Source organism: Macaca fascicularis, chromosome 19 (assembly GCF_037993035.2).
Source record: "Macaca fascicularis isolate 582-1 chromosome 19, T2T-MFA8v1.1".
Classification (NCBI taxonomy): domain Eukaryota; kingdom Metazoa; phylum Chordata; class Mammalia; order Primates; family Cercopithecidae; genus Macaca; species Macaca fascicularis.
This window is the reverse complement of record NC_088393.1, coordinates 54894510-54911027: the sequence shown is the minus strand read 5'-3', so window position 1 is coordinate 54911027 and position 16518 is coordinate 54894510. Positions and strand designations below refer to the sequence as shown.

Sequence of the window (16518 nt, the reverse complement as noted above, 5' to 3'; positions counted from 1 at the left end):
AGGATAGGGACAAGATGAGCCTGGAACATCTTTTTATGCAAGAAAAAAAACGATGGAGCATCTCACAAGGACACAGAAGCCAGCCTGAAGGGGTTCCCACTGGCCAAGTCTGGGACAATTTGAGCACCAAAATATTAAGTATGGTAATGAATTATAAACCCATTGCAAAAAAAGGAACCTCCGCCGGGCACGGTAGCTCACACCTGTAATCCCAGAACTTTGGGAGGCCGAGGTGGGCAGATCACCTGAGATCAGGAGTTCGAGACCAGCCTGGGCAACATGGTGAAATGCCATCTGTACTAAAAATACAAAAATTAGCCGGGTGTGGTGACATGTAACGGTAATCCCAGTTACTTGGGAGGCTGAGGCAGGAGAATCGCTTGAACCTGGGAGGCAGTGGTTGCGGTGAGCTGAGATCGCATTACCGCACTCTAGTCTGGGCAACAGAATGAGACTCTGTCTCAAAACAACAACAACAACAACAACAAAACACAGAAGCAACCCAAAGTATCCACCTACTCATGGACGGATAAGAAAATGTGATATATACATACAATATAATATTATTCAACCTTTATTTTTATTTTTTGAGACAGAGTCCTGCTCTGTAGCCCAGGCTGGAGTGCAGTGGTGCGATCTTGGCACACTGCAACCTCCGCCTCCCGGGTTCAAGCGATTCTCCTTCCTCAGCCTCCTGAGTAGCTGGGATTACAGGCATGTGCCACCATGCCCAGCTAACTTTTGTATTTTTAGTAGAGACGAGGTTTCATCATGTTGCCTGGGCTGGTCTCAAACTCCTAAACTCAGGCGATCTGCCTGCCTTGGCCTCCTAAAGTTCTGGGATTACAGGTGTGAGCCTTCACGCCTGGCCTATTCAGTCTTTAAAGGGAAGGAAATTCTGACAACATGGCTGAATCTTGAGGACACTGTGCTAAGTGAAATAAGCCAGTCACGAAAAGACAAATACTATATGATTCCACTTATATGCAGTACTTAAGAGTAGTCAAACTCATAGAGACAGAAAGTAGAACAGTGGTTGTCAGGGGCTGGGGAAAGTGGGAATGAAAAGTTACTGCTTAATGGTACAGAGTTTCAGCTTTACGAGATAGAAAGAGTTACAGAAATAGTTGCATAACATTAAAGTATTTAATACCGCTGAACTGTATAGTTAAAAATGATTAAAACGGCAAGCTTTATGTTTTATATATTTTAACACAGTAAAAAAAAAGATTGGAAAAAAAAAAAAAAATGCAGGAAGGATAAAAACCCTCCCAAATGAAATATTTTATCAATGTAAATCTATAAAATCTATCATGTGAGAATACCTCCACTTTTAGGAAATTTACACCTTAGTATTTTGGGGGAAAGCACCATAATGCATGTAACTGATCCCACTCCAAAAATTATGTATACAGAGAGAGTAAGAACACAAATGGGGTGGTAAATTGTTAACAACACATGAATCTGGAAAAAAAAAAAAGATGAATCTGGGTAAAACATATAGGATATTCCTTTGTGCTATTTTTATGTTTTCAATCAGTTCCAAATAAAATTAAGTGTGTAAATACGAGATGGTTTCCCTGACAAGAATGCAAGCTCTGTGAGGCCTGTCCCCTGTCTAGTTCTATTCTGTGTCATCAGCCTATACAGTGCTTGACACAAATATTTACTGAAAGAATCAATAACTGAATGACGATTCAGCATATTGAATGGTCCCCAAGCCCGCCTTTTAGATTCGGGAAAGCCTTTCTGTAGGAAGTTCCATCTCAGGTGAGACCTGAAGTATGAAGTGCATTTAAGACAGGACAATGTGTACAGACCCTTCCCTCCCTGAAAAAAAGCACAGCCAGTTGGGAGAACCAGCTGGAACAAAGTGTGTCGGGGGAAAGAATGGGTAAGATGCATTAGCAAGGAATCAGGGACTGGAACAAACCACTTTAAGAGTTTGGATTCCTTCCTGAAGGCTATGGGGGACCACAGAATGTGGCCAAAAAAATTGCACCTTAAAGGACCTAAAGTTTTAACAGCTTAAGTAACAAACTGTTATGGCTTACAGTCTTTACCAACTTTCCAGCTATGACAGTTGATGCTGCACTGCAGTTTACTTAGACACTCCAATATGACTGTGCAAGCACTGAACCTGCAGCCAAATGAACAGTCTCCCAAGACAATCACAAAGAGGAGAATCTGAAATGAACAGAGCAATTTTCTTCTGAATCTCATTTATGTCTGTAGAAACCTAGCCTTGCCATGACTTCAATACGTTTTTGTGCGCCTATCGCATAAGAAATGCCACTGGAAGTCAGACCACCACGCATTATTCTGACTGATACCAGGGAGCAATGAATGGGAGAGTGCAATTGTCCCCTGTGATGATAACCTCAAAAGGTCACAGCCCTTTTCCAAATATCCACAGCTTCCTTCTGATATCCCAGAAAGCCAAACCCTCTATGTAATGTGACTAGATGTAGTATGCAAAAACTGACCATTTTAAAAAGAAAAATCTCTATGACTGTAGGCAATTGTCTCCAGATAATGGCATGTTCCTAAAGATGCCATGTTCTAGAATTCAGCAGGAACAAGCAGGGTATCCATGGGAAAGAAAAACAAATCTTCCCCATCCTCTACTTTTCTAGGCAATTGCTTACATAAACAAAATTACAAGATGCTTATGCATTATCTAAAGCATGTTTACATACATCCTCTGAAATACCTAACAGGAAATATCTGTACAAAAATCAATTACTCTGTAATATGCACATATAATTTTGTTTCAATTCATGAAGACACTTAGGTTTAACAGAGCCTCAGACAGGAGTGCTGATGAAGGGTTAAGGAAGTCATGGGTCCTCATCTAACAGAGTCCTTCTCTATCAATTCCTGACCCCAGGGTCTGTCAGGTCTTAAGGTCACCAATCTTGAAATGCAACTTGGTAGCATCTGTCCTACTTAAAGTGACTGCTGCATGCAACTGGCAAGTCATCCCTTGTCTGTGACTCAATTGTTCTCTGTAAAGTGGGTCTGACGTCTATCCCTTCACAGAAATCTGAAGGAAAAACAAAACAAAACAAAACACCAGCCTGCTCTCAAACCTCAAGAAATAAAGATACTGGCTCTATTTTGAAATGAACTAAAATGTATTATCCATTCAACACCTTGGTTATACTTTTTAATGGCATATTTTCATTTATTTGAAGGCTGCTAAAGAAAGCAACACTCAACTCTGAATAATGTAGAACTGATTATTTTATTTTATGAGATGGATTCTTGCTCTGTCACCCATGCTGGAGTGCAGTGGTGTAATCATAGCTCACTACAGCCTCCACCTCCTGGGCTCAAGTGATCCTCCCACTTCAGCATCTCAAGTAGCTAGGACTACAAGTGCAAGCCATCATGCCTGGCTAATTTATTATTATTATTATTGTTTTTTTTTTTTTTTTTTTTTTTTTGAGACGGAGTCTCGCTCTGTCGCCCAGGCTGGAGTGCAGTGGCCTGATCTCAGCTCACTGCAAGCTCCGCCTCCTGGGTTCACGCCATTCTCCTGCCTCAGCCTCCCGAGTAGCTGGGACCACAGGCGCCCGCCAGCTCGCCCGGCTAGTTTTTTGTATTTTTTAGTAGAGACGGGGTTTCACTGTGTTAGCCAGGATGGTCTCGATCTCCTGACCTTGTGATCCACCCGTCTCGGCCTCCCAAAGTGCTGGGATTACAGGCTTGAGCCACCGCGCCCGGCCCTATTATTATTGTTATTATTTAGAAATGGGGTCTTGCTATGTTGCCCAGGCTGGTCTCAAACTCCTGGCCTCAAGCAACCCTCTCACCTCAGCCTCCCAAAGTGCTGGGATCATAGGCATGAGCCACTGTGCCCAGTCACGACTGATATTTTTAAACCCAGAATGCTGCTGATCATTAAAATAGCTACAAAAAATGAAAATCAGCTGGCATGGAAGTGGTTAATTTTGGGACACCTGGTAACCTTCCACTTGTTAGAAACCTAATTAAGTTTCTTGGTGTAAGTATACTCTTCTTAGCTTTGATGTCTGGATAATGCAGTTTTACTAGTTCCTCAATTGGACTGAATTACACGGTAAACAAAGACTGTTATAAATCTAAAAACGTCTCAAACACTCGATTTAAAGGAAATAACTTTAAGTGCTTGGTCACAAATACATTCAACTTTTCTAAGAGGTGGGTAAAAAAAATTAGCTGAGTCACTAAATTTAATGATCTGAAGGCCACAAAGAAAGAGAAAGTAGGAGACAGGGCATATCCAAGACTTCACAATGTCTAATTTAGAGTTTAAATCTGATGGGAGCCAGTGTTCTCAGCGGGCAACTAAGATACACAACAGAATCTGAATGTCCATTCTAATAATTTTCCAATGCTAATCCTTTTTAAATGGAAGAGTTAAAACAGAGGGGAAAAAAAGGATCCTTTAAAAATGGTAACTACTTTTATCTTTGAGCTTTATAGAGAGATTTACATTAGAAAAATAGAAACACAGGACTTCATAGTTTCCCATTTTATGCCATGAGTCAACTACTTCAGAGAGGAAAATACTTCAGAAGTATTTTGGTTTCTCAGTCACAAATACATGCTGTAATAAAACATAATGCAAATATCTATGTGCCTTCTTCAAACTGTCACCAAGCATCTAGAGTTGTTTGTGATTTGTTTAATCAAGACACAAGCTCCCCACCAGAGTGCCTCAACTGGAAGGTAGAAGGAGGGTGTTTTCTTTTTTAACACCTCTATGAAACACCCAGGGCAAGAAGCGGTAACATTTCCAAGATAGCACACATTTTTGTAGGACCTAGAAATGCCATCGTGATCCCAGATTTACTACGACTGGGAAAGTTCATACTGTCAACAGCTCTATCGGCATATGCCTGGAAGTGTGTGTATCACCCTTCCAACCCAGCAACCTCATCCCTCTCTCCCCAAAGTAGACATTTGTGTGCTCCGTAATCTAGAATGCTCCCTAAGACACAAGTCTTCCACCATTATCCATAATCAAAATTACCATCTCCACCTGAGAATATTCAACAACTTTTGAAATACATTGAGTTTCAAATAATCACATACAGAACACCACCAACTAATAACAGTATAAGGAAATAATTTCATACAGAACTACAAGCAAAGAAAGTAAAATACTTGTTATCACAATTTTCCTTAATCTCAATAGCGGAAAGAAACGGAAATATACATCGTAACGGAAAGCAAAAAAGCATTCTCTAAACCTCCAAAAACCTCGTATTTCTCAACATCTTACATTTCTACGTCTTCAAACCTAGGAATTCCCACTACCAGCTGGTTAAAATGTTTGCATTTGGTAGATACTTGAAAAGACTCAGTTGTGGGTTGGGAGAGGTGGAACAAGAACTATTTCTATGTAGGAAGCACTTTCCATGTCAGGTAGGCATGGAAGTTTTCCAGAGGAATGTATTAATACTTACCAAATAGGCCAGGAAGGATGGGATATAAAAGTTTCAACAAGAAGAGAACACGGCCAGGCGCGGTGGCTCACACCTGTAATCCCAGCACTTTAGGAGTCCAAGCGGGCAGATCATGAGGTCAGGAGATTGAGACCATCCTGGCCAACACGATGAAGCCCTGTCTCTACTAAAAAAAATACAAAAAATTAGCCAGATGTGGTGGCGGGAGCCTGTAGTCCCAGCTACTCGGGAGGCTGAGGCAGGAGAATGGCGTGAACCCGGGAGGCGGAGCTTGCAGTGAGCCGAGATTGTGCCACTGCACTCCAGCCTGAGCAACAGAGTGAGACTCTGTCTCGGAAAAAAAATAAATAAATAAATAAATAAAAGAAGACAACACTGGCTGGGCGTGGCGGCTCATGCCTGTAATCCCAGCACTTTGGGAGGCCAAGGCAGGTGGATCACCTGAGGTCAGGAGTTCGAGACCAGCCTGGTCAACATGGTAAAACTCCGTCTCTACTGAAAATACAAAAATTAGCCAGGTATGGTTGTGGGCACCAGTAATCCTAGCTACTTGGGAGGCTGAGACAGGAGAATCACTTGAACCCTAGAAGCGGAGGTTGCAGTGAGCCGAGATCGTGCCACTGAGCTCCAGCCTGGGCAACACGAGTGAAATTCCATCTCAAAAAAAAAAGAGAAGGGAATACTATTCTCTGGCTTGTTAAACCACTGAATTTAAGCGAAACATTTTCTTAAAACCCAATGCTTCCATTTTCATATTAATAAATGTTAAAGTAAACTTCTTTAGGGTTTTTGTTTTGTTTTTCCTTTTGAATAAAGATAAATTAGAGAAGAAAAGTTAGAAGTGGAGTCCAAGGTCCTTATTCATCCAATTCATTCATCTGTAAAATCCAGATGAATTTAGAGAGAACCTTAATTAGTAATATGCAAAAATGATGTGTTAGGGCATTTAGGTGTAAAAGGGAATTATAATCTTTTTGAATCTGAGTGAGATATAGAGGGCATTTTCATTTTCTATGTATGATTTGTCAGAATCTGAAGCAATACCCTTATTCTACTCATCTGTTTACCACATGAAGAGTATCTTACAGAAGGATTCCATCAAACTCAACAAGGACAACAGAATCTCTAAAGCTGAGTAAAAGAGAAACATCCCCATTTGATAGATCTAGTTATACAGCAGCTAAATTCCCTCCTTCCTGCATATTTCAGAATGTTAATCATTTTTGTATTACCCTAATCTTTGAAATTAAGGACTGAACTGTCCATCACCCAAATGAAATGCATACTCACATAGCAAAGACAATGTGATCAAACAAAAGGAACGGGTACTGTCTTTGCTGACAAGGATCTTATAATTTACTTGAGACACAATATTTACACTTAAAAAAATAGCCAAACCATAAGACAACAAATGATACAGACCATTTCCTGGGATCCAGAGAAAGAAAAATCATTCAATCTGGAGTAAGTGAGAAAGACATCAGGCAGAAGTAAAATTTGAATTGGTCCTTAAAAGACTGGCAGAGTTTGGAGAGGTGACATAAAAGGCACGAATAATAGTGACTAAAATGGGAAAGCACTAAACGGGTTTTGGGACAGATTGACTGAAAAAGGGTTTCCAAGAATGGGAGACAGAAGATGAGATGGGCAGTCGGGGCTCAGATTACCAACAAGCTGTATGTTTACTCTGAGAATCAAATATGAAAATAATCGAGCGGGGCGCAGTGGCTCGCACCTGTAATCCCAGCACTTTGGAAGGCCAAAGTGGGAGGACTCCTTGAGCCCAGGAGTTCAAGACCAGTGAGAACCCTTCTCTACAAAAAATTTAGGCAGGGCACAGTGGCTCACACCTGTAATCCCTAAACTTTGGGAGGCTGAGGTGGGTGGATCACATGAGCTCAGGAGTTCAAGACCAGCCTGGGCAACATGGCAAAACCCTTTCTCTACAAAAAAATACAAAAAATTAGCTGGGTGTGGTGATGCACACCTGTGGTCCCAGCTACTGGGGAGGTTGAAGTGGGAGGATCACTTGAGCTCAGCAGGCAGAGGTTGCAGTGAGCTGAGACTGCACCACTGCACTCCAGCCTGGGCAACAGAGTACAACCCTGTCTCAAAAATTTTAAAAATTGGCCAGGTGTGGTGGCTCACGCCTGTAATCCCAGCACTTTGGGAGGCCAAAGTGGGTGGATCACTTGAGGTCAGGAGTCTGAAACTAGCCTGGCCAACATGGTGAAACCCCATTTCTACTAAAAAAACAAACAAACAAACAAAATTAGCTGGGTGAGGTGGTGCATGCATGTAATCCTAGCTACTCAGGAGGCTGAGGTGGGAGGATGGCTTGAACCTGGGAGGTAGAGGTTGCAGTGAGCCAAGATCGCACTACTGCACTTCAGCCTGCGCAGCAGAGTGAGACTCTGTCTCAAAAAAAAAAAAAAGAAAAAAAGAAAAAAAGAAAATAAAAAATTAACCAGGCATGGTGGCATGTGCCTGTGATCCCAGTTACTTGGAAGAGTGAGGCAGGAGGCTTGCTTGAGCCCAGAAGTTCGAGGTTACAGTGATCTATAATCACATCACTGCACTGTAGCCTGGGTGACAGAGTTAGATACCATCTCAAAATAGTAATAATAATCTTTTACCCCATTGAGTTATTTATTGTTAGTACACTGCTACCTCAACTACTCACCCAACAAATTAACACAGTCTAAGGAGTTAATCATCTTACATAAACGAAAACTCCATTTGAATATAGCAATTATATGTCTACCTTTCAGTCCAATGCAAATTAAAATAACAACATTGAGCTGGGTGGTGGCTCATACCTGTAGTCCCAGCTACTTAGGGGGTTCAGGTGGGAAGATCACCTGAGCCCAGGAGTTCAAGGCTGCAGTGCACCATTATCACATCTATGAAAAGCCACTTCACTCTAGCCTGGGCAACACAGGACCTACTTCTAAAACACATAAAATAATAACATTGTGGGGATGGTATGCAAAACCAGGATTTGCAAAGGGAAAAAAGAAAGTGACATTTGCCCAGAACAGTGTTGGTGGGGTGGTTGTTCCCACTAGCATAGGCTGCATACACGTATACTTACCCCTACCCAATGTGAGAGGAAGATTTCCTCTTAGCCACGGAATCTCACTATATCCCTAGGGCTCTGGGTACAGGCAATCTCTAAAATGGGTCATGTGGATCTTTAGAAAGACTGATTTAAGTGTTTGCCTATCTGGGCTTGAAACACGTGGTCTCATGCAACAGATTCTTGGATATTGATTACGTGCATTCAGCTCTCACTATACCCTCTATAAATTCAATGTGCAGCACACTCCAGAAGACCGAAGGAAACCACAAAGGGATCAGTAGACTTTCAAGGGCTAGTAACTCACATGCCTGTTTTGAAAATAATCTGGCCTAAAGTTTTTTTGTTTTTGTTTTTAAAATATGGTCTCACTCTGTTCCCTAGGCTGGAGTGTGGTGGTGCAATCACAGCTCACTGAAGTTTTTGTTTTTTAAATATGGTCTCACTCTGTTCCCTAGGCTGGAGTGTGGTGGTGCAATCACAGCTCACTGAAGTTTTTGTTTTTTAAATATGGTCTCACTCTGTTCCCTAGGCTGGAGTGTGGTGGTGCAATCACAGCTCACTGAAGTCTCAACCTCCAGGGCTCAGGCGATTCTGCCACCTCAACCTCCCGAGTAGCTAGGACTACAAGTGCATGCCACCACGGCTGGCTAATTTTTTAAATTTTTTTGTAGAGACGGGGTCTCACTATGTTACCCAGGCTGGTCTTGAACTTCTGAGATCAAGCGATCCTCCCACCTCAGCCTCCCAAAGTGTTGGGATTACAGGCATCAGCCACACCACTCTTGGCCCTAAAGTTAATTTTTAAAGAGTAGCTATGAAAGATTTTCTGACATTCCATTTATACTTTTTGCAAATGTCTCCCCCGCCCCTCTTGATTTGTCCTCCCCACCTTCATGCAATCCCTGCTTAAAGGTTCTTCGGATTCCAGGGTAGAAAAACAGAACTATGTTGCTACCTTACCGTCCTAGCCAGCCCATACTAAATACAGCAAGTAGCCCATTTTTCCCCTGCCACAGTTCTCACCCTTCCAGGCTTGCAGAACTCTACAGGCTGGTCCCAAAGAAACAGAATTTCTAAGCTATGTTATCCACAGGATGAAATCAAATTCCCCTGATGAATAAAGGGAGCCGCTTTTAGCCAAAGTACTTCCTTAAGCTTTATCCTCAGCAGCTTTCTACCAGGTAACTATGGAATTCTAATTAAGCTATCTGATCAAAGTATAAAGCAAATATAAACAAAGACAAAATCAAAGCTAAGAAGTCTTTCTCACTGATTTAGCATAATTTCTGAGTTTATATTAAGAAAAACAACAACAAAAACCAGGATTCCGATAAGCTGCAAAAATATTCTACGTCAAAGCGAATACAAAACCAAGGCAAATTGGAAATTGGAGGCACTCCAATAAGCCTAGGTATCACAGCATAATTACTATTACCACAGTGAGCCGAGATTCTTACCAAGTCAAAATACAAAAACACAGCCGAGTCTCACCTTTGAAATTTCCTGGCATTAAGACCAATTTTATACTGATTTTTGAAATGGTAAGTAAAACCTATAAAATTATTCCAGCAGTTGCTTCTAAGCAGTTCTAATCTATTAATTGTTTTAAACTCACTAGGAAAAAAGTTCTTTTTGAAAGAACATTCTCTATATAAATGTCCCTGATGCAAGAAGAGTGGAGGCTGCGTCCAGCCAAATGTGCCTCGCCAACAAAGGACAGTGCTGAAGAAACAGGCATTTCTGTCCGTTGGGAAAAATGGGTCAGCTTATTTTCAAGTCCAACAGTAAGCCTTGCTATTCCCTGATGGCATGTTAGGATGACATGAGGATTTCAGCCCATTATTTCTAATTATTCTTCACTATTCATTTGCATTATTCTGTAAACTGCCAGTCCTAAAACAGGTTATCGCAAGTAATAAAAGTTATACCACATGTATACCCTTCTTTTAAAAAGGACGGTTGGCTTTTATTTTACCTAATGCACCTGTAGTGAAGCTAAGACCAAGCTAAGAAGCTAAGAAAAAAGGGCCGGGCGCGGTGGCTCACGCCTGTAATCCCAGCACTTTGGGAGGCCGAGGCGGGTGGGTCACGAGGTCAGGAGATCAGGACCATCCTGGCTAACATGGTGAAACCCCATCTCTACTAAAAATACAAAAATTAGCCCGGCAAGGCGGTGGGGGCCTGTAGTCCCAGCTACTCGGGAGGCTGAGCCAGGAGAATGGTGTGAACCTGGGAGGCGGAGCTTGCAGTGAGCTGAGATCACGCCACTGCACTCCAGCCTGGGCGACAGAGGGAGACTCCCTCTCAAAAAAAAAAAAAAAGAAAAGAAAAAGAAAGAAAGGAACAGAATGAATGGAACCAACATCTAAATCCAGCAAATTCTAGTAGGGAACAATTTGGATTTAGAGATTAAAGAACTACAGATTCACATTAGCAAAATAAATATCATCTTTCCATTTTCTGGCCTCCAAATTTACTTAAATGCTCGCCTTATTTCAAATGAAGTTAAAAACAGAGGTATGAGAGAAATGAAAAAATGAACAGTTACAAGGCAGAACATGAAGAGGGTCCTGGAATCAGCACATACTTGTGCCCTAGGGTCAATTAAACATACTCATCATATTTGAAAATCCGCTAAATTGAGGCTGTTTGTTCCTACCTTCTAGAGATGAATATGAGTTAATAGGTTTAAAATTAAAAGGATTTTTTTGAATGAAAACGTTACATGTGGGCACTATTAACAAAAATTTGGAGGCCGGGCGCGGTGGCTCAAGCCTGTAATCCCAGCACTTTGGGAGGCTGAGACGGGCAGATCATGAGGTCAGGAGATCGAGACCATCCTGGCTAACACGGTGAAACCCCGTCTCTACTAAAAAATACAAAAAGAAACTAGCCGGGCGAGGTGGTGGGCGCCTGTAGTCCCAGCTACTCGGGAGGCTGAGGAAGGAGAATGGCGTAAACCTGGGAGGCGGAGCTTGCAGTGAGCTGAGATCTGACCACTGCACTCCAGCCCGGGTGACAGAGCGAGACTCTGTCTCAAAAAAAACAAAAACAAAAATTTGGGCCAGGTGCGGTGGCTCACACCTGTAATCCCAGCACTTTGGGAGGCCGAGGTGGGCGGATCATGAGGTCAGGAGATCAAGACCATCCTGGCTAACACGGTGAAACCCTGTCTCTACTAAACATACAAAAAATTAGCTGGGCATGGTGGCGGGTGCCTGTAGTCCCAGCTACTGAGGACTAAGGCAGAAAAATGGCTGAGGCAGAAAAATGGCGTGAACCCGGGAGGCGGAGCTTGCAGTGAGCCGAGATCGTGCCACTGTACTCCAGCCTGGGCAACAGAGCGAGACTCTGTCTCAAAAAAAAAAAAAAATTATTATAAAATATTTCTTATTCTTAATATTTTTTATTAAGAAATAATATTCTTCTTTTTAGACAGAGTCTCACTCTGTCACCCAGGCTGGAGCACAGTGTGGTGTAATCACAGCTCACTGCAGCCTCAATCTCCCCAGGATCAGGTGATCCTCTCACCTCAGCCTCCAGAGTAGCTGGGACTACAGGTGTGTGCCATCATGCCTGGCTAACTTCTCTATTTTTTGTAGAGATGGGGTGTTACCATGGTGCCCAGGCTGGTCTCGAACTCCTGGGCTCATGCAATCCACCCACCTCAACCTCCCAAAGTGCTGGGATTGCAGGTGTGACCCCCTGCACCCAGCCAAAATATTATTTCTTATTCAAATATTTATCATCTGTATTTGAAAGCAGCATTTTGGATTCCTGCTTTGAGACTAAGGAGACAGGACAGAAAAAGGACCATTGGCTTTTATTTTAGCTAATGCATCTGTACTGAAGCCAAGGCTAAGAAGCTAAGAAAGAGAATGAATGGAACCAAGGAAAATACTAACTACAAAGTGGAGCTTCTGTTCTATTTCTGGACTTGGGTAGTGGTTATATTGGTATTCACTTTATAGTTGTTCACACCGTACATACTTTATACACTTTTCTATACACTCTCCCGCTTCTACACTAGGCCCCTGCCTGGGGTCATGTCAAACAGGTGACTCTAATCCTGGCTGCATAGCAAGATAGAAGAAATACAGAGAAGCAGTGCCCTGGGGAACCCTGGATAGAACTGGCACATTTTAAGGCTCAACAGGTGGCATGTCAGACCTTTCACCCTCAAGAAAGCAAGTCCAATTTGATCTGTTTCTGTTTATTTTTATGAGACAGGGTCTCACTCCGTCACCCAGGCTGGAGTAGAGTGACACAATCATGGCTAACTGTAGCCTTGATCTCCTGGGCTCAAGCAGTCCTCCCACCAAGCCTCCCGAGTAGCTGGGCCACCATGCCCACCTAATTTTTTTAATTTTTATTTTTTGTAAAGACAGGATCTCACTATGTAGCCCAGGCTGGTACAGAACTCCTGGGCTCAAGCAATCCTCTCGCCTTGGCCTCCCAAAGTGCTGGAGTTACAGGTGTGAGCCACCTTACCTAGCTTTTGATCTGTTTTGTATGTTCGTGTCCCATGTTAAAAAAAAAAAAAAAAAGTGGATGGGCACAGTGGCTCACGCCTATAATCCCAGCACTTTGGGAGGTTGAGGCAGGTGAATCACGAGGTCAGGAGTTCAAGACCAACCTGGCCAAGATGGTGAAACCCCATCTCTACTAAAAATACAAAATTAGTTGGGCACAGTGGCTCACGCCTGTAATCCCAGCACTTTGGGAGGTTGAGGCAGGTGAATCACGAGGTCAGGAATTCAAGACCAGCCTGGCCAAGATGGTGAAACCCCATCTCTACTAAAAATACAAAATTAGTTGGGCACAGTGGCTCACGCCTGTAATCCCAGCACTTTGGGAGGCTGAGGTGGGCGGATCATGTGAGGTTAGGGGTTCGAGAACAGCCTGGCCAAAATGGTGAAACACTGTCTCTACTAAAAATACAAAGAAATTAGCCAGGCATGGTGGCATGTACCTGTAGTCCTAGCTACTCAGCAGGCTGAGGTACCAGAATCATCTGAACCTGGGAGGCGGAGGTTGCAGCAAGCCGAGATCGCGCCACTGCACTCCAGCCTGGGCGACAGAGTAAGAGTCCGTCTCAGGTGCGGTGGTGAAAAATACAAAAATTAGCCGGGCACAGTGGCAGGCACCTGTAGTCCCAGCTACTCGGGAGGCTGAGGCAGGAGAATCTCTTGAACCTGGGTGGCAGAGGTGGCAGTGAGCCGAGATCGCACCACTGCACTCCAGCCTGGGTGGGTGACACAGCGAGACTCCAACTCAAAAAAAAAAAAATAAGTTTTAAGTTCTACTTTTAGTAGAGATGAGGTTTCACCATCTTGGCCAGGCTGGCCTCGATCTCCTGATCCACCCATCTCAGCCTCCCAAAGTGCTCAGATTACAGGCATGAGCCACCATGCCAGATCTACAGTTGTTGTTTTTTTTTTTTCTCCCAAAAAAGAAGTTAAAAAAATTTCATGGTTCAAAAAACCATTCAATGCTCAGACATTTGGTGTTCTAATTTCCAAGCTAGGCCAGGAGACAAGAGGCTTGTAATCTGTCCCCTAAACCTTTTCTTCTCCTCCTCTCATTTGGTAAGCCCATCCAGATTAGTAACTGAGACAGAGAGAAAGGAAGTAACTCAGCTAGATAGACACGAACCCCAGTTCAGAACCCAGGTCTCCTGACACCACCCCCAGCTCTTGTCCCTCCACTCCCCCCACTGCCCTGGCTAGAGAACAGGAACGCGGAGCATAGGCACATATGGCAGGAGATGCTGAGGGCAAGTCTGTGGAGGGCCCTGACATGCTAAAGACAGTCTGGACTTCATCCTCTGAGGAACCACAGGCTTCTGAGCAAGAATGGCTTGGTCAGGACCGGACTGGAGAAAGGAATTCTGAGAGTGATCTGTGCTCTCTCCCCCGCCACCTCTGTCCTGCTATTTCACTCTCATCCACTGGATAAACACTTCCCATGTAAAGGCCAACTCCAACCTGGTCATAATAAGCACTAGGAAAAACAACTGCTTTACGATGGAATCACGGAAATGCTGACACAGTGGTGGTGTGAGATGCTCCTTTGAAAAGCCTTGTCAGGCCCAGTCTTTGTAATTTCGCGGTGGCTCACAGGAAGCGCCTGGGAGCCAGATGCTTTCTGCCTGTGCTCAAGGCCGTAATTTCCTTCCCATACTTAAACCGATGACCCTGTGTCTCGCTGACAGGGGAGTCAGCCAAGGGAACAGGGCAGATAAAGAAGCAGCAAAATCTGAGGAAAACTGGCTGATTCGAAAAAAAATTCCTAAGATTCTTCTTGAGATGAACAACTAGGAAGACTTCCAGATGCACATGATCTGCTGTCTCTGAATGAAAGCCGCTGGAAGGCAGGCCAAGTTGGGAACGCTGGCCGCCAGCTCCCTCACGTCACAGATGCGGAAGCTGAAGGGGAGAGGGGAGGGCAGTCCCAGAAGCTGCTGTCAGAGCTGTCTATGTGCTAAGAAGGCTTCGCGCCCACTTCCCACCCCCATCCCAGTGCTCTCTCCACACTCTGCAGAGATGGTCACGTTAATCAAGGCCCTAGAGTCAAAGTGACTAGAAAGGGGACAAAAAAAAATGACATCCTGCCAGTCCCATTTATTACAGCAATAATCTCCACCCCTCACTAAATGTATACTTCTATAAAATTCTGCTTATATGTTCTATATGGCACCTAGCCACCACTCAACACTTCAAGATACATTTCAGAAAAAAAAAAAAAAAAAAGACGAATTTCAAACTATAAGTAACATATCCTGTTGGGGAGCCCAAAAATAACTAAGAAAACATTTGTGATCATACAAGGAACTGAATAAGTGCATTTTCTACAAAGTGCTAGCTTCATGATTTTCCTTTAGATAAGAGACCAGAATAGTAGTTTGTTCTTCCTTATCAATCGTCATTCCTTAGAAAGTGTTTGGCCAGTAATAATATCAGGAAGATCAATGAGTCATCTCCTATCACTGGTTTAGCCCTCGGACTTAAGAAGGAAAACAGGTCTGGCCTACTCTTCCATGACAGCTGTCCTAATTGCTAGAGGAAGTCACCTTGACCTCATATATTTGGCTGCTATTCAGAACACTATGTCTCTTGGTCCAAATTATCAAAAGCATACGTTAGGTAACAACATACCTTTCTCAGTTACATATGCACAGAATGCCCAAGATAAACCCACTGAGTGGTTCCCTCCGTGGCCTCACCTCCCACTCCCTGGCTCTGAATGGCACTGGGAAGAGCACAGAGCAGCTACTTTCTTTTGAATCATCTTAAAATCAACGCACAACAAATAGCTGCTGTGGATTTCTAACTCACACCAGCAAGAATGGAATAGGAAAGCACATCACCATTATAAAAACCTTGTCAGCAGACCGACTCTGACTCCCATGGCATCTACTATGTTAAAATCTTATGGGAAACTTGTACCGTAGCTAATGTGATTACTGTGTGCAGAATGAAGAGAGGGTTTGGGGATGAGTAGGTGTCTCAACCCAGTTCCTTCACTATTGCATGTATCTCCCTAATGCCGCAGACCACTCCCTGGCCCCTGAGTCCATCTGTGATTTCTGCTTTCTGCTCAGAAAACCCACTGTCAAGGCTTTAACTTAAGACAGCCTGTCAGAGCCTTAGCTTTGCCATCTCTAACACCATGATCCCTTCTGGCTATTACCGCTCCTCAAGGGTACAGGTGTGGGCACAGAAACATATATAATTTGTTCATACCAAAATGTGATATCATACACACCAACCCTTTAGTCTTCTTCACTGAGGACATCATGGATTGCATTCAGATAAAGAGCACTTTTTGCCCAGTGAAGAATCATATACAATAGAATAAGGTGGGATTTTTCTCGCTGTGTGTGTTGGGGGGAGTTTTGTGATAACGTGTTGCTCCTTGAATGTAAATATTCCTCTACTGTCTTATTTAAAACATTAGAGGGGGCCGTGGTGATTAAAA

At 43.3% G+C, this 16518-nt stretch overlaps 1 protein-coding gene across 1 annotated transcript in view; it reads right to left on the bottom strand.

The window, feature by feature from the left end:
- The window catches only part of ARHGAP35 (Rho GTPase activating protein 35), a 151331-nt gene that overhangs the window by 92274 nt on the left and 42539 nt on the right, over window positions 1-16518 (bottom strand). The gene's annotated exons all lie outside the window — the stretch shown is intronic.